Below are 18,832 nucleotides of genomic sequence, written 5' to 3'. Positions count from 1 at the left end.
GTGAGGGAGGGTCTACACTGGGAGTAACAGGAGGGGGAGTGAGGGAGGGTCTACACTGGGAGTAACAGGAGGGGGAGTGAGGGAGGGTCTACACTGGGAGTAACAGGAGGGGGAGTGAGGGAGGGTCTACACTGGGAGTAACAGGAGGGGGAGTGAGGGAGGGTCTACACTGGGAGTAACAGGAGGGGGAGTGAGATAGGGTCTACACTGGGAGTAATAGGAGGGGGAGTGAGGGAGGGTCTACACTGGGGGAGTAACAGGAGGGGGACTGAGGGAGTGTCTACACTGGGAGTAACAGGAGGGGGAGTGAGGGAGGGTCTACACTGGGAGTAGCAGGAGGGGGAGTGCGGGAGGGTCTACACTGGGAGTAACAGGAGGGGGAGTGAGGGAGGGTCTACACTGGGAGTAACAGGAGGGGGAGTGAGGGAGGGTCTACACTGGGGGAGTAACAGGAGGGGGAATGAGGGAGGGTCTGCACTGGGAGTAACAGGAGGGGGAGTGAGGGAGCGTCTACACTAGGGGAGTAACAGGAGGGGGAGTGAGGGAGGGTCTACACTGGGAGTAGGAGCAGGGGGAGTGAGGGAGGGTCTACACTGGGAGTAACAGGAGAGGGTGTGAGGGAGGGTCTACACTGGGGGAGTAACAGGAGGGGGAGTGAGGGAGGGTCGACAATGGGAGTAACAGGAGGGGGAGTGAGGGAGGGTCTACACTGGGGGAGTAACAGGAGTGGGAGTGGGGGAGTGTCTACACTGAGAGTAACAGGAGGGGGAGTGAGGGAGGGTCTGCACTGGGAGAGTAACAGGAGGTGGGTGAGGGAGGGTCTACACTGGGAGTAACAGGAGGGAGAGTGAGGGAGGGTCTACACTGGGCGAGTAACAGGAGGGGGAGCGAGGGAGGGTCTACACTGGGGGCGTAACAAGAGGGGGAGTGAGGGAGGGTCTACACTGGGGGAGTAACAGGAGGGGGAGTGAGGGAGGGTCTACACTGGGGGAGTAACAGGAGGGGGTCTGAGTGAGGGTCTATACTGGGGGAGTAACAGGAGGGGGAGTGAGGGAGGGTCTACACAGGGAGTAACAGGAGGGGGAGTGAGGGAGGGTCTACACTGGGAGAGTAACAGGAGGGGAGTGAGGGAAGATCTACACTGGGAGTAACAGGAGGGGGAGTGAGGGAGGATCTACACTGGGGGCGTAACAAGAGGGGGAGTGAGGGAGGGTCTACACTGGGAGTAACAGGAGGGGGAGTGAGTGAGGGTCTACACTGGGAGAGTAACAGGAGGGGAGTGAGGGAAGGTCTGCACTGGGAGTAACAGGAGGGGGAGTGAGGGAGTGTCTACACTGGGCGAGTAACAGGACGGGGAGTGAGGGAGGGTCTACACTGGGGGAGTAACAGGAGGGAGAGTGAGGGAGGGTCCACACTGGGGGAGTAACAGGAGGGGGAGTGAGGGAGGGTCTACACTGGGGGAGTAACAGGAGGGAGAGTGAGGGAGGGTCCACACTGGGGGAGTAACAGGAGATGAGTGAGGGAGGGTCTACACTGGGAGAGTAACAGGAGGGGAGTGAGGGAAGGTCTACCCTGGGAGTAACAGGAGTGGGAGTGAGGGAGTGTCTACACTGGGGGATTAACAGTAGGGGGAGTGAGGGAGGGTCTACACTGGGAGTAACAGGAGGGGGAGTGAGGGAGGGTCGACACTGGGAGTAACAGGAGGGGGAGTGAGGGAGGTTCTTCACTGGGAGTAACAGGAGGGGAAGTGAGGGAGGGTCTACACTGGGAGTAATAGGAGGGGGGGTGAGGGAGGGTCTACACTGGGGAGTAACAGGAGGGGGACTGACGGAGGGTCTACACTGGGAGTAACAGGAGGGGGAGTGAGGTAGGGTCTACACTGGGAGTAACAGGAGGGGGAGCGAGGGAGCGTCTACACTGGGGGAGTAACAGGAGGGGGAGTGAGGGAGGGTCTACACTGGGGGAGTAACAGGAGGGGGAGTGAGGGAGGGTCTACACTGGGAGTAACAGGAGGGGGAGTGAGGGAGGGTCTACACTGGGAGTAACAGGAGAGGGGGTGAGGGAGGGTCTGCACTGGGGGAGTAACAGGAGGGGGAGTGAGGGAGGGTCTACAATGGGAGTAACAGGAGGGGGAGTGAGGGAGGATCTACACTGGGATAGTAACAGGAGTGGGAGTGAGGGAGTGTCTACACTGGGAGTAACAGGAGGGGGAGTGAGGGAGGGTCTTCACTGGGAGAGTAACAGGAGGTGAGTGAGGGAGGGTCTACACTGGGAGTAAAGGAGGGGGAGTGAGGTAGGGTCTACACTGGGCGAGTAACAGGAGGGGGAGTGAGGGAGGGTCTACACTGGGAGGAACAGGAGGGGGAGTGAGGGAGGGTCTACACTGGGAGTAACAGGAGGGGGCGTGAGGGAGGGTGTACACTGGGAGTAACAGGAGGGGAGTGAGGGAGGGTCTACACTGGGGGAGTAACAGGAGGGGGTCTGAGGGAGGGTCTAAACTGGGGGAGTAACAGGTGGGGGAGTGAGGGAGGGTCTACACTGGGAGTAACAGGAGATGAGTGAGGGAGGGTCTACACTGGGAGAGTAACAGGAGGGGAGTGAGGGAAGGTCTACACTGGGAGTAACAGGAGTGGGAGTGAGGGAGTGTCTACACTGGGGGATTAACAGTAGGGGGAGTGAGGGAGGGTCTACACTGGGAGTAACAGGAGGGCGAGTGAGGGAGGGTCTACACTGGGGGAGTAACAGGAGGGAGAGTGAGGGAGGGTCCACACTGGGGGAGTAACAGGAGGGGGAGTGAGGGAGGGGCTACACTGGGGGAGTAACAGGAGGGGGAGTGAGGGAGGGTCTACACTGGGGGAGTAACAGGAAGGGGAGTGAGGGAGGGTCTACACTGGGGGAGTAACAGGAGGGGGAGTGAGGGAGGGTCTACACTGGGGGAGTAACAGGAGGGGGAGTGAGGGAGGGTCTACACTGGGAGTAACAGGAGGTGATGTGAGGGAGGCTCTACACTGGGGGAGTAATAGGAGGTGGCATGAGGGAGGGTCTACATTGGGAGTAACAGGAGGGGGAGTGAGGTAGGGTCTACACTGGGAGTAACAGGAGGGGGAGTGAGGGAGAGTCTACACTGGGGGAATAACAGGAGGGGGAGTGAGGGAGGGTCTACACTGGGGGAGTAACAGGAGAGAGAGTGAGGGAGGGTCTCACTGGGAGTAACAGGAGGGGGAGTGAGGGAGAGTCTACACTGAGAGTAACAGGAGGGGGAGTGAGGGAGGGTCTACACTGGGAGTAACAGGAGGGGGAGTGAGGGAGTGTCTACACTGGGGGAGTAACAGGAGGGGGATGAGGGAGGGTCTACACTGGGAGTAACAGGAGGGGGAGTCTGCACTGGGAGTAACAGGATGGGGAGTGAGGGAGGATCTACACTGGGGGAGTAACAGGAGGGGGAGAGAGGGAGGGTCTACACTGGGAGTAACAGGAGGGGGAGTGAGGGAGGGTCTACACTGGGAGTAACAGGAGGGGGAGTGAGGGAGGGTCTACACTGGGAGAGTAACAGGAGGGGAGTGAGGGAAGGTCTACACTGGGAGTAACAGGAGCGGGAGTGAGGGAGTGTCTACACTGGGGGAGTAACATGAGGGGGGGTGAGGGAGGGTCGACACTGGGAGTAACAGGAGGGGGAGTGAGGGAGGGTCTACACTGGGAGTAACAGGAGGGGGAGTGAGGGAGGGTCTACACTGGGAGTAACAGGATGGGGAGTGAGGGAGGGTCTACACTGGGGGAGTAACAGGAGGGAGAGTGAGGGAGGGTCTACACTGGGAGTAACAGGAGGGAGAGTAGGGGATGGTCGACACTGGGAGTAACAGGAGGGGGAGTCTTCACTGGGAGTAACAGGATGGTGAGTGAGGGAGGGTCTACACTGGTCGAGTAACAGGAGTGGGAGTGAGGGAGGGTCTACACTGGGAGTAACAGGAGGGGGAGTGAGGGAGGGTCTACACTGGGAGTAACAGGAGGGGGAGTGAGGGAGGGTCTACACTGGGAGTAACAGGAGGGGGAGTGAGGGAGGGTCTACACTGGGAGTAACAGGAGGGGGAGTGAGGGAGGGTCTACACTGGGAGTAACAGGAGGGGGAGTGAGATAGGGTCTACACTGGGAGTAATAGGAGGGGGAGTGAGGGAGGGTCTACACTGGGGGAGTAACAGGAGGGGGAATGAGGGAGGGTCTGCACTGGGAGTAAGAGCAGGGGGAGTGAGGGAGGGTCTACACTGGGAGTCACAGGAGAGGGTGTGAGGGAGGGTCTACACTGGGGGAGTAACAGGAGGGGGAGTGAGGGAGGGTCGACAATGGGAGTAACAGGAGGGGGAGTGAGGGAGGGTCTACACTGGGGGAGTAACAGGAGTGGGAGTGGGGGAGTGTCTACACTGAGAGTAACAGGAGGGGGAGTGAGGGAGGGTCTGCACTGGGAGAGTAACAGGAGGTGGGTGAGGGAGGGTCTACACTGGGAGTAACAGGAGGGGGAGTGAGGGAGGGTCTACACTGGGCGAGTAACAGGAGGGGGAGCGAGGGAGGGTCTACACTGTGGGCGTAACAAGAGGGGGAGTGAGGGAGGGTCTACACTGGGGGAGTAACAGGAGGGGGAGTGAGGGAGGGTCTACACTGGGGGAGTAACAGGAGGGGGTCTGAGTGAGGGTCTATACTGGGGGAGTAACAGGAGGGGGAGTGAGGGAGGGTCTACACAGGGAGTAACAGGAGGGGGAGTGAGGGAGGGTCTACACTGGGAGAGTAACAGGAGGGGAGTGAGGGAAGATCTACACTGGGAGTAACAGGAGGGGGAGTGAGGGAGGATCTACACTGGGGGCGTAACAAGAGGGGGAGTGAGGGAGGGTCTACACTGGGAGTAACAGGAGGGGGAGTGAGTGAGGGTCTACACTGGGAGAGTAACAGGAGGGGAGTGAGGGAAGGTCTGCACTGGGAGTAACAGGAGGGTGAGTGAGGGAGTGTCTACACTGGGCGAGTAACAGGACGGGGAGTGAGGGAGGGTCTACACTGGGGGAGTAACAGGAGGGAGAGTGAGGGAGGGTCCACACTGGGGGAGTAACAGGAGGGGGAGTGAGGGAGGGTCTACACTGGGGGAGTAACAGGAGGGAGAGTGAGGGAGGGTCCACACTGGGGGAGTAACAGGAGGGGGAGTGAGGGAGGGTCTACACTGGGGGAGTAACAGGAGGGGGAGTGAGGGAGGGTCTACACTGGGGGAGTAACAGGAGGGGGAGTGAGGGAGGGTTTACACTGGGGGAGTAACAGGAGGGCGAGTGAGGGAGGGTCTACACTGGGGGAGTAACAGGAGGGGGAGTGAGGGAGGGTCTACACTGGGAGTAACAGGAGGGGGAGTGAGGGAGGCTCTACACTGGGAGTAACAGGAGGGGGCGTGAGGGAGGGTCTACACTGGGAGTAAGATCAGGGGGAGTGAGGGAGGGTCTACACTGGGGGAGTAACAGGAGGGGGAGTGAGGGAGGGTCTACACTGGGAGTAACAGGAGGGGGAGTGATGGAGGGTCTACACTGGGAGTAACAGGAGGGGGAGTGAGGGAGGAGCTACACTGGGAGTACTAGGAGGGGAAGTGAGGGAGGGTCTACACTGTGAGTAACAGGAGGGGGAGTGAGGGAGGGTCTACACTGGGAGTAACAGGAGGGGGAGTGAGGGAGGGTCTACACTGGGAGAGAGTAACAGGAGGGGGAGTGAGGGAGGGTCTACACATCGAGTAACAGGAGGGGGAGTGAGGGAGGGTCTACACTGGGAGAGAGTAACAGGAGGGGGAGTGAGGGAGGGTCTACACTGGGAGTAACAGGAGGGGGAGTGAGGGAGGGTCTACACTGGGAGTAACAGGAGGGGGAGTAAGGGAGGGTCTACACTGGGAGTAACAGGAGGGGGAGTGAGGGAGGGTCTACACTGGGGGAGTAACAGGAGGGGGAGTGAGGGAGGGTCTACACTGGGAGTAACAGGAGGGGGAGTGAGGGAGGGTCTACACTGGGGGTGTAACAGGAGTGGGAGTGAGGGATGGTCTACACTGGGAGTAACAGGAGGGGGAGTGAGGGAGGGTCTACACTGGGAGTAACAGGAGGGGGAGTGAGGGAAGGTCTACACTGGGAGTAACAGGAGGGGGAGTGAGGGAGGGTCTACACTGGGAGTAACAGGAGGGGGATTGAGGGAGGGTCTATACTGGGAGTAACAGGAGGGGGAGTGACGGAGGGTCTACACTGGGAGTAACGAGGGGGGGTGAGGCAGGGTCTACACTGGGAGTAACAGTAGGGGGAGTGAGGGAGGGTCTACACTGGGAGTAACAGAGGGGGAGTGAGGGAGGGTCTACACTGGGAGTAACAGGAGGGGGAGTGAGGGAGGGTCTACACTGGGGGAGTAACAGGAGGTGGAGTGAGGGAGGGTCTACACTGGGAGTAACAGGAGGGGTAGTGAGGGAGGGTCTACACTGGGGGAGTAACAGGAGGTGGAGTGAGGCAGGGGTCTACACTGGGAGTAACAGGAGGGGGAGTGAGGGAGGGTCTACACTGGGTGTAACAGGAGGGGGAGTGAGGGAGGGTCTACACTGGGAGTAAGAGGAGGGGGAGTAAGGGAGGGTCTACACTGGGAGTAACAGGAGGGGGAGTGAGGGAGGGTCTACACTGGGGGAGTAACAGGAGAGGGAGTGAGGGAGGGTCTACACTGGGGGAGTAACAGGAGGTGGAGTGAGGGAGGGTCTACACTGGGAGTAACAGGAGGGGGAGTGAGGGATGGTCTACACTGGGAGTAACAGGAGGGGGAGTGAGGGAGGGTCTACACTGGGAGTAACAGGAGGGGGAGTGAGGGAAGGTCTACACTGGGAGTAACAGGAGGTGGAGTGAGGGATTGTCTATACTGGGGGAGTAACAGGAGGTGGAGTGAGGGAGGGTCTGCACTGGGAGTAACAGGAGGGGGAGTGAGGGAAGGTCTACACTGGGATTAACAGGAGGGGGAGTGAGGGAGGGTCTACACTGGGGGAGTAACAGGAGGGGGAGTGAGGGAGGGTCTACACTGGAATAACAGGAGGGGATGTGAGGGAGGCTGTACACTGGGGGAGTAACAGGAGGGGGCATGAGGGAGGGTCTACATTGGGAGTAACAGGAGGGGGAGTGAGGGAGGGTCTACACTGGGGAATAACAGGAGGGGGAGTGAGGGAGGGTCTACACTGGGGGAGTAACAGGAGAGGGAGTGAGGGAGGGTCTACACTGGGGGTAACAGGAGGGGGAGTGAGGGAGGGTCTTTACTGGGGGTAACAGGAGGGGGAGCGAGGGAGAGTCTACACTGAGAGTAACAGGAGGGGGAGTGAGGGAGGGTCTACACTGGGAGTAACAGGAGGGGGAGTGAGGGAGGGTCTACACTGGGGGAGTAACAGGAGGGGGAGTGAGGGAGGGTCTACACTGGGAGTAACAGGAGGGGGATGAGGGAGGGTCTACACTGGGAGTAACAGGAGGGGGAGTCTACACTGGGAGTAACAGGATGGGGAGTGAGGGAGGATCTACACTGGGGGAGTAACAGGAGGGGGAGAGAGGGAGGGTCTACACTGGGAGTAACAGGAGGGGGAGTGAGGGAGGGTCTACACTGGGAGTATCAGGAGGGGGAGTGAGGGAGGGTCTACACTGGGAGAGAAACAGGAGGGGAGTGAGGGAAGGTCTACACTGGGAGTAACAGGAGCGGGAGTGAGGGAGGGTCTACACTGGGAGTAACGAGGGGGGATGAGGGAGGGTCTACACTGGGGGAGTAACAGGAGGGGGAGTGAGGGAGGGTCTACACTGGGGGATTAACAGGAGGGAGAGTGAGGGAGGGTCCACACTGGGGGAGTAACAGGAGGGGGAGTGAGGGAGGGTCTACACTGGGGGAGTAACAGGAGGGGGAGTGAGGGAGGGTCTACACTGGGGGAGTAACAGGAGGGGGAGTGAGGGAGGGTTTACACTGGGGGAGTAACAGGAGGGCGAGTGAGGGAGGGTCTACACTGGGGGAGTAACAGGAGGGGGAGTGAGGGAGGGTCTACACTGGGAGTAACAGGAGGGGGAGTGAGGGAGGCTCTACACTGGGAGTAACAGGAGGGGGCGTGAGGGAGGGTCTACACTGGGAGTAACAGCAGGGGTAGTGAGGGAGGGTCTACACTGTGGGAGTAACAGGAGGGGGAGTGAGGGAGGGTCTACACTGGGAGTAACAGGAGGGGGAGTGATGGAGGGTCTACACTGGGAGTAACAGGAGGGGGAGTGAGGGAGGATCTACACTGGGAGTACTAGGAGGGGAAGTGAGGGAGGGTCTACACTGTGAGTAACAGGAGGGGGAGTGAGGGAGGGTCTACACTGGGAGTAACAGGAGGGGGAGTGAGGGAGGGTCTACACTGGGAGAGAGTAACAGGAGGGGGAGTGAGGGAGGGTCTACACATCGAGTAACAGGAGGGGGAGTGAGGGAGTGTCTACACTGGGAGAGAGTAACAGGAGGGGGAGTGAGGGAGGGTCTACACTGGGAGTAACAGGAGGGGGAGTGAGGGAGGGTCTACACTGGGAGTAACAGGAGGGGGAGTGAGGGAGGGTCTACACTGGGAGTAACAGGAGGGGGAGTAAGGGAGGGTCTACACTGGGAGTAACAGGAGGGGGAGTGAGGGAGGGTCTACACTGGGGGAGTAACAGGAGGGGGAGTGAGGGAGGGTCTACACTGGGAGTAACAGGAGGGGGAGTGAGGGAGGGTCTACACTGGGGGAGTAACAGGAGGGGGAGTGAGGGAGGGTCTACACTCGGAGTAACAGGAGGGGGAGTGAGGGAGGCTCTACACTGGGGGAGTAACAGGAGGGGGAGTGAGGGAGGGTCTACACTGGGAGTAACAGGAGGGGGAGTGAGGGAGGGTCTACACTGGGGGTGTAACAGGAGGGGGAGTGAGGGATGGTCTACACTGGGAGTAACAGGAGGGGGAGTGAGGGAGGGTCTACACTGGGAGTAACAGGAGGGGGAGTGAGGGTGGGTCTACACTGGGAGTAACAGGAGGGGGAGTGAGGGAGGGTCTACACTGGGAGTAACAGGAGGGGGATTGAGGGAGGGTCTATACTGGGAGTAACAGGAGGGCGAGTGACGGAGGGTCTACATTGGGAGTAACGAGGGGGGGTGAGGGAGGGTCTACACTGGGAGTAACAGTAGGGGGAGTGAGGGAGGGTCTACACTGGGAGTAACAGAGGGGGAGTGAGGGAGGGTCTACACTGGGAGTAACAGGAGGGGGAGTGAGGGAGGGTCTACACTGGGGGAGTAACAGGAGGTGGAGTGAGGGAGGGTCTACACTGGGAGTAACAGGAGGGGGAGTGAGGGAGGGTCTACGCTGGGGGAGTAACAGGAGGTGGAGTGAGGCAGGGGTCTACACTGGGAGTAACAGGAGGGGGAGTGAGGGAGGGTCTACACTGGGAGTAACAGGAGGGGGAGTGAGGGAGGGTCTACACTGGGAGTAAGAGGAGGGGGAGTAAGGGAGGGTCTACACTGGGAGTAACAGGAGGGGGAGTGAGGGAGGGTCTACACTGGGGGAGTAACAGGAGAGGGAGTGAGGGAGGGTCTACACTGGGGGAGTAACAGGAGGTGGAGTGAGGGAGGGTCTACACTGGGAGTAACAGGAGGGGGAGTGAGGGATGGTCTACACTGGGAGTAACAGGAGGGGGAGTGAGGGAGGGTCTACACTGGGAGTAACGAGGGGGAGTGAGGGAGGGTCTGCACTGGGAGTAACAGGAGTGGGAGTGAGGGAGGGTCTATACTGGGGGAGTAACAGGAGGTGGATTGAGGGAGGGTCTACACTGGGAGTAACAGGAGGTGGAGTGAGGGATTGTCTATACTGGGGGAGTAACAGGAGGTGGAGTGAGGGAGGGTCTGCACTGGGAGTAACAGGAGGGGGAGTGAGGGAAGGTCTACACTGGGATTAACAGGAGGGGGAGTGAGGGAGGGTCTACACTGGGGGAGTAACAGGAGGGGGAGTGAGGGAGGGTCTACACTGGAATAACAGGAGGGGATGTGAGGGAGGCTCTACACTGGGGGAGTAACAGGAGGGGGCATGAGGGAGGGTCTACATTGGGAGTAACAGGAGGGGGAGTGAGGGAGGGTCTACACTGGGGAATAACAGGAGGGGGAGTGAGGTAGGGTCTACACTGGGAGTTACAGGAGGGGGAGTGAGGGAGAGTCTACACTGGGGGAATAACAGGAGGGGGAGTGAGGGAGGGTCTACACTGGGGGAGTAACAGGAGAGGGAGTGAGGGAGGGTCTACACTGGGAGTAACAGGAGGGGGAGTGAGGGAGGGTCTACACTGGGAGTAACAGGAGGGGGAGTGAGGGAGGGTCTACACTGGGGGAGTAACAGGAGGGGGAGTGAGGGAGGGTCTACACTGGGAGTAACAGGAGGGGGATGAGGGAGGGTCTACACTGGGAGTAACAGGAGGGGGAGTCTACACTGGGAGTAACAGGATGGGGAGTGAGGGAGGATCTACACTGGGGGAGTAACAGGAGGGGGAGAGAGGGAGGGTCTACACTGGGAGTAACAGGAGGGGGAGTGAGGGAGGGTCTACACTGGGAGTAACAGGAGGGGGAGTGAGGGAGGGTCTACACTGGGAGAGAAACAGGAGGGGAGTGAGGGAAGGTCTACACTGGGAGTAACAGGAGCGGGAGTGAGGGAGTGTCTACACTGGGAGTAACGAGGGGGAGTGAGGGAGGCTCTACACTGGGGGAGTAACAGGAGGGGGAGTGAGGGAGGGTCTACACTGGGAGTAACAGGAGGGGGAGTGAGGGAGGGTCTACACTGGGGGAGTAATGAGGGGGAGTGAGGGATGGTCTACACTGGGAGTAACAGGAGGGGGAGTGAGGGAGGGTCTACACTGGGAGTAACAGGAGGGGGAGTGAGGGAGGGTCTACACTGGGAGTAACAGGAGGGGGAGTGAGGGAGGGTCTACACTGGGAGTAACAGGAGGGGGATTGAGGGAGGGTCTATACTGGGAGTAACAGGAGGGGGAGTGAGGGAGGGTCTACACTGGGAGTAACGAGGGGGGGTGAGGGAGGGTCTACACTGGGAGTAACAGTAGGGGGAGTGAGGGAGGGTCTACACTGGGAGTAACAGAGGGGGAGTGAGGGAGGGTCTACACTGGGGGAGTAACAGGAGGTGGAGTGAGGGAGGGTCTACACTGGGAGTAACAGGAGGGGGAGTGAGGGAGGGTCTACGCTGGGGGAGTAACAGGAGGTGGAGTGAGGCAGGGGTCTACACTGGGAGTAACAGGAGGGGGAGTGAGGGAGGGTCTACACTGGGTGTAACAGGAGGGGGAGTGAGGGAGGGTCTACACTGGGAGTAACAGGAGGGGGAGTGAGGGAGGGTCTACACTGGGAGTAAGAGGAGGGGGGAGTAAGGGAGGGTCTACACTGGGAGTAACAGGAGGGGGAGTGAGGGAGGGTCTACACTGGGGGAGTAACAGGAGAGGGAGTGAGGGAGGGTCTACACTGGGGGAGTAACAGGAGGGGGAGTGAGGGATGGTCTACACTGGGAGTAACAGGAGGGGGAGTGAGGGAGGGTCTACACTGGGAGTAACAGGAGGGGGAGTGAGGGAGGGTCTACACTGGGAGTAACAGGAGGGGGAGTGAGGGAGGGTCTATACTGGGGGAGTAACAGGAGGTGGATTGAGGGAGGGTCTACACTGGGAGTAACAGGAGGTGGAGTGAGGGATTGTCTATACTGGGGGAGTAACAGGAGGTGGAGTGAGGGAGGGTCTGCACTGGGAGTAACAGGAGGGGGAGTGAGGGAAGGTCTACACTGGGATTAACAGGAGGGGGAGTGAGGGAGGGTCTACACTGGGGGAGTAACTGGAGGGGGAGTGAGGGAGGGTCTACACTGGGAGTAACAGGAGGGGAGTGAGGGAGGCTCTACACTGGGAGTAACAGGAGGGGGCGTGAGGGAGGGTCTACACTGGGAGTAACAGCAGGGGTAGTGAGGGAGGGTCTACACTGGGGAGTAACAGGAGGGGGAGTGAGGGAGGGTCTACACTGGGAGTAACAGGAGGGGAGTGATGGAGGGTCTACACTGGGCGTAACAGGAGGGGGAGTGAGGGAGGATCTACACTGGGAGTAACAGGAGGGGGAGTGAGGGAGGGTCTACACTGGGAGTAACAGGAGGGGGAGTGAGGGAGGGTCTACACTGGGAGAGAGTAACAGGAGGGGGAGTGAGGGAGGGTCTACACATCGAGTAACAGGAGGGGAGTGAGGGAGGGTCTACACTGGAGAGAGTAACAGGAGGGGAGTGAGGGAGGGTCTACACTGGGAGTAACAGGAGGGGGAGTGAGGGAGGGTCTACACTGGGAGTAACAGGAGGGGAGTGAGGGAGGGTCTGCACTGGGAGTAACAGGAGCGGGAGTGAGGGAGGGTCTATACTGGGGGAGTAACAGGAGGTGGATTGAGGGAGGGTCTACACTGGGAGTAACAGGAGGTGGAGTGAGGGATTGTCTATACTGGGGGAGTAACAGGAGGTGGAGTGAGGGAGGGTCTGCACTGGGAGTAACAGGAGGGGGAGTGAGGGAAGGTCTACACTGGGATTAACAGGAGGGGGAGTGAGGGAGGGTCTACACTGGGGGAGTAACAGGAGGGGGAGTGAGGGAGGGTCTACACTGGAATAACAGGAGGGGATGTGAGGGAGGCTCTACACTGGGGGAGTAACAGGAGGGGGCATGAGGGAGGGTCTACATTGGGAGTAACAGGAGGGGGAGTGAGGGAGGGTCTACACTGGGGAATAACAGGAGGGGGAGTGAGGTAGGGTCTACACTGGAGTTACAGGAGGGGGAGTGAGGGAGAGTCTACACTGGGGGAATAACAGGAGGGGGAGTGAGGGAGGGTCTACACTGGGGGAGTAACAGGAGAGGGAGTGAGGGAGGGTCTACACTGGGAGTAACAGGAGGGGGAGTGAGGGAGGGTCTACACTGGGAGTAACAGGAGGGGGAGTGAGGGAGGGTCTACACTGGGGAGTAACAGGAGGGGGAGTGAGGGAGGGTCTACACTGGGAGTAACAGGAGGGGGATGAGGGAGGGTCTACACTGGGAGTAACAGGAGGGGGAGTCTACACTGGGAGTAACAGGATGGGGAGTGAGGGAGGATCTACACTGGGGGAGTAACAGGAGGGGGAGAGAGGGAGGGTCTACACTGGGAGTAACAGGAGGGGGAGTGAGGGAGGGTCTACACTGGGAGTAACAGGAGGGGGAGTGAGGGAGGGTCTACACTGGGAGAGAAACAGGAGGGGAGTGAGGGAAGGTCTACACTGGGAGTAACAGGAGCGGGAGTGAGGGAGTGTCTACACTGGGAGTAACGAGGGGGAGTGAGGGAGGCTCTACACTGGGGGAGTAACAGGAGGGGGAGTGAGGGAGGGTCTACACTGGGAGTAACAGGAGGGGGAGTGAGGGAGGGTCTACACTGGGGGAGTAACGAGGGGGAGTGAGGGATGGTCTACACTGGGAGTAACAGGAGGGGGAGTGAGGGAGGGTCTACACTGGGAGTAACAGGAGGGGGAGTGAGGGAGGGTCTACACTGGGAGTAACAGGAGGGGGAGTGAGGGAGGGTCTACACTGGGAGTAACAGGAGGGGGATTGAGGGAGGGTCTATACTGGGAGTAACAGGAGGGGAGTGAGGGAGGGTCTACACTGGGAGTAACGAGGGGGGGTGAGGGAGGGTCTACACTGGGAGTAACAGTAGGGGGAGTGAGGGAGGGTCTACACTGGGAGTAACAGAGGGGGAGTGAGGGAGGGTCTACACTGGGGGAGTAACAGGAGGTGGAGTGAGGGAGGGTCTACACTGGGAGTAACAGGAGGGGGAGTGAGGGAGGGTCTACGCTGGGGAGTAACAGGAGGTGGAGTGAGGCAGGGGTCTACACTGGGAGTAACAGGAGGGGGAGTGAGGGAGGGTCTACACTGGGTGTAACAGGAGGGGGAGTGAGGGAGGGTCTACACTGGGAGTAACAGGAGGGGGAGTGAGGGAGGGTCTACACTGGGAGTAAGAGGAGGGGGAGTAAGGGAGGGTCTACACTGGGAGTAACAGGAGGGGGAGTGAGGGAGGGTCCTACACTGGGGGAGTAACAGGAGAGGGAGTGAGGGAGGGTCTACACTGGGGGAGTAACAGGAGGGGGAGTGAGGGATGGTCTACACTGGGAGTAACAGGAGGGGGAGTGAGGGAGGGTCTACACTGGGAGTAACAGGAGGGGGAGTGAGGGAGGGTCTACACTGGGGGAGTAACTGGAGGGGTAGTGAGGGAGGGTCTACACTGGGGGAGTAACAGGAGGGGGAGTGAGGGAGGGTCTACACTGGGAGTAACAGGAGGGGGAGTGATGGAGGGTCTACACTGGCGTAACAGGAGGGGGAGTGAGGGAGGATCTACACTGGGAGTACTAGGAGGGGAAGTGAGGGAGGGTCTACACTGTGAGTAACAGGAGGGGGAGTGAGGGAGGGTCTACACTGGGAGTAACAGGAGGGGGAGTGAGGGAGGGTCTACACTGGGAGAGAGTAACAGGAGGGGGAGTGAGGGAGGGTCTACACATCGAGTAACAGGAGGGGGAGTGAGGGAGGGTCTACACTGGGAGAGAGTAACAGGAGGGGGAGTGAGGGAGGGTCTACACTGGAGTAACAGGAGGGGGAGTGAGGGAGGGTCTACACTGGGAGTAACAGGAGGGGGAGTGAGGGAGGGTCTACACTGGGAGTAACAGGAGGGGAGTAAGGGAGGGTCTACACTGGGAGTAACAGGAGGGGGAGTGAGGGAGGGTCTACACTGGGGGAGTAACAGGAGGGGGAGTGAGGGAGGGTCTACACTGGGAGTAACAGGAGGTGGAGTGAGGGATTGTCTATACTGGGGGAGTAACAGGAGGTGGAGTGAGGGAGGGTCTGCACTGGGAGTAACAGGAGGGGGAGTGAGGGAAGGTCTACACTGGGATTAACAGGAGGGGGAGTGAGGGAGGGTCTACACTGGGGGAGTAACAGGAGGGGGAGTGAGGGAGGGTCTACACTGGAATAACAGGAGGGGATGTGAGGGAGGCTCTACACTGGGGGAGTAACAGGAGGGGGCATGAGGGAGGGTCTACATTGGGAGTAACAGGAGGGGGAGTGAGGGAGGTCTACACTGGGGAATAACAGGAGGGGGAGTGAGGTAGGGTCTACAATGGGAGTAACAGGAGGGGGAGTGAGGGAGGGTCTACACTGGGGGAGTAACGAGGGGGAGTGAGGGATGGTCTACACTGGGAGTAACAGGAGGGGGAGTGAGGGAGGGTCTACACTGGGAGTAACAGGAGGGGGAGTGAGGGAGGGTCTACACTGGGAGTAACAGGAGGGGGAGTGAGGGAGGGTCTACACTGGGAGTAACAGGAGGGGGATTGAGGGAGGGTCTATACTGGGAGTAACAGGAGGGGGAGTGAGGGAGGGTCTACACTGGGAGTAACGAGGGGGGGTGAGGGAGGGTCTACACTGGGAGTAACAGTAGGGGGAGTGAGGGAGGGTCTACACTGGAGTAACAGAGGGGGAGTGAGGGAGGGTCTACACTGGGGGAGTAACAGGAGGTGGAGTGAGGAGGGTCTACACTGGGAGTAACAGGAGGGGGAGTGAGGGAGGGTCTACGCTGGGGGAGTAACAGGAGGTGGAGTGAGGCAGGGGTCTACACTGGGGGAGTAACAGGAGAGGGAGTGAGGGAGGGTCTACACTGGGGAGTAACAGGAGGTGGAGTGAGGGAGGGTCTACACTGGAGTAACAGGAGGGGGAGTGAGGGATGGTCTACACTGGGAGTAACAGGAGGGGGAGTGAGGGAGGGTCTACACTGGGAGTAACAGGAGGGGGAGTGAGGGAGGGTCTACACTGGGAGTAACAGGAGGGGGAGTGAGGGAGGGTCTATACTGGGGGAGTAACAGGAGGTGGATTGAGGGAGGGTCTACACTGGGAGTAACAGGAGGTGGAGTGAGGGATTGTCTATACTGGGGAGTAACAGGAGGTGGAGTGAGGGAGGGTCTGCACTGGGAGTAACAGGAGGGGGAGTGAGGAAGGTCTACACTGGGATTAACAGGAGGGGGAGTGAGGGAGGGTCTACACTGGGGGAGTAACAGGAGGGGGAGTGAGGGAGGGTCTACACTGGAATAACAGGAGGGGATGTGAGGGAGGCTCTACACTGGGGGAGTAACAGGAGGGGGGCATGAGGGAGGGTCTACATTGGGAGTAACAGGAGGGGGAGTGAGGGAGGGTCTACACTGGGAATAACAGGAGGGGGAGTGAGGTAGGGTCTACAATGGGAGTAACAGGAGGGGGAGTGAGGGAGAGTCTACACTGGGGGAATAACAGGAGGGGGAGTGAGGGAGGGTCTTCACTGGGGGAGTAACAGGAGAGGGAGTGAGGGAGGGTCTACACTGGGGGTAACAGGAGGGGGAGTGAGGGAGGGTCTTTACTGGGGGTAACAGGAGGGGGAGCGAGGGAGAGTCTACACTGAGAGTAACAGGAGGGGGAGTGAGGGAGGGTCTACACTGGGAGTAACAGGAGGGGGAGTGAGGGAGGGTCTACACTGGGGGAGTAACAGGAGGGGAGTGAGGGAGGGTCTACACTGGGAGTAACAGGAGGGGGATGAGGGAGGGTCTACACTGGGAGTAACAGGAGGGGGAGTCTACACTGGGAGTAACAGGATGGGGAGTGAGGGAGGATCTACACTGGGGGAGTAACAGGAGGGGGAGAGAGGAGGGTCTACACTGGGAGTAACAGGAGGGGGAGTGAGGGAGGGTCTACACTGGGAGTAACAGGAGGGGGAGTGAGGGAGGGTCTACACTGGGAGAGAAACAGGAGGGGAGTGAGGGAAGGTCTACACTGGGAGTAACAGAAGCGGGAGTGAGGGAGGGTCTACACTCGGAGTAACAGGAGGGGGAGTGAGGGAGGCTCTACACTGGGGAGTAACAGGAGGGGGAGTGAGGGAGGGTCTACACTGGGAGTAACAGGAGGGGGAGTGAGGGAGGGTCTACACTGGGGGTGTAACAGGAGGGGGAGTGAGGGATGGTCTACACTGGGAGTAACAGGAGGGGGAGTGAGGGAGGGTCTACACTGGGAGTAACAGGAGGGGGAGTGAGGGAGGGTCTACACTGGGAGTAACAGGAGGGGGAGTGAGGGAGGGTCTACACTGGGAGTAACAGGAGGGGGATTGAGGGAGGGTCTGTACTGGGAGTAACAGGAGGGGGAGTGAGGGAGGGTCTACACTGGGGGAGTAACAGGAGGTGGAGTGAGGGAGGGTCTACACTGGGAGTAACAGGAGGGGGAGTGAGGGAGGGTCTACGCTGGGGGAGTAACAGGAGGTGGAGTGAGGCAGGGGTCTACACTGGGAGTAACAGGAGGGGGAGTGAGGGAGGGTCTACACTGGGAGTAACAGGAGGGGGAGTGAGGGAGGGTCTACACTGGGAGTAAGAGGAGGGGGAGTAAGGGAGGGTCTACACTGGAGTAACAGGAGGGGGAGTGAGGGAGGGTCTACACTGGAGGAGTAACAGGAGAGGAGTGAGGGAGGGTCTACACTGGGGGAGTAACAGGAGGGGGAGTGAGGGAGGGTCTACACTGGGAGTAACAGGAGGGGGAGTGAGGGAGGGTCTACACTGGGAGTAACAGGAGGGGGAGTGAGGGAGGGTCTATACTGGGGGAGTAACAGGAGGTGGATTGAGGGAGGGTCTACACTGGGAGTAACAGGAGGTGGAGTGCGGGATTGTCCATACTGGGGGAGTAACAGGAGGTGGAGTGAGGGAGGGTCTGCACTGGGAGTAACAGGAGGGGGAGTGAGGGAAGGTCTACACTGGATTAACAGGAGGGGGAGTGAGGGAGGGTCTACACTGGGGGAGTAACAGGAGGGGGAGTGAGGGAGGGTCTACACTGGAATAACAGGAGGGGATGTGAGGGAGGCTCTACACTGGGGGAGTAACAGGAGGGGGCATGAGGGAGGGTCTACATTGGGAGTAACAGGAGGGGGAGTGAGGGAGGGTCTACACTGGGGAATAACAGGAGGGGGAATGAGGTAGGGTCTACACTGGGAGTAACAGGAGGGGGAGTGAGGGAGAGTCTACACTGGGGGAATAACAGGAGGGGGAGTGAGGGAGGGTCTACACTGGGGGAGTAACAGGAGAGGGAGTGAGGGAGGGTCTACACTGGGGGTAACAGGAGGGGAGTGAGGGAGGGTCTTTACTGGGGGTAACAGGAGGGGGAGCGAGGGAGAGTCTACACTGAGAGTAACAGGAGGGGGAGTGAGGGAGGGTCTACACTGGGAGTAACAGGAGGGGGAGTGAGGAGGGTCTACACTGGGGGAGTAACAGGAGGGGGAGTGAGGGAGGGTCTACACTGGGAGTAACAGGAGGGGGATGAGGGAGGGTCTACACTGGAGTAACAGGACGGGGAGTCTACACTGGGAGTAACAGGATGGGAGTGAGGGAGGATCTACACTGGGGGAGTAACAGGAGGGGGAGAGAGGGAGGGTCTACACTGGGAGTAACAGGAGGGGGAGTGAGGGAGGGTCTACACTGGGAGTAACAGGAGGGGAGTGAGGGAGGGTCTACACTGGGAGTAACGAGGGGGGGTGAGGGAGGGTCTACACTGGGGGAGTAACAGGAGGGGGAGTGAGGGAGGGTCTACACTCGGAGTAACAGGAGGGGAGTGAGGGAGGCTCTACACTGGGGGAGTAACAGGAGGGGGAGTGAGGAGGGTCTACACTGGGAGTAACAGGAGGGGGAGTGAGGGAGGGTCTACACTGGGGGAGTAACGAGGGGGAGTGAGGGATGGTCTACACTGGGAGTAACAGGAGGG

Source organism: Somniosus microcephalus, chromosome 4 (assembly GCF_052327205.1).
Source record: "Somniosus microcephalus isolate GS21.2 chromosome 4, FLI_Smic_1.0, whole genome shotgun sequence".
Taxonomy (NCBI): Eukaryota; Metazoa; Chordata; class Chondrichthyes; order Squaliformes; family Somniosidae; genus Somniosus; species Somniosus microcephalus.
This window is presented reverse-complemented; position numbering follows the sequence as displayed.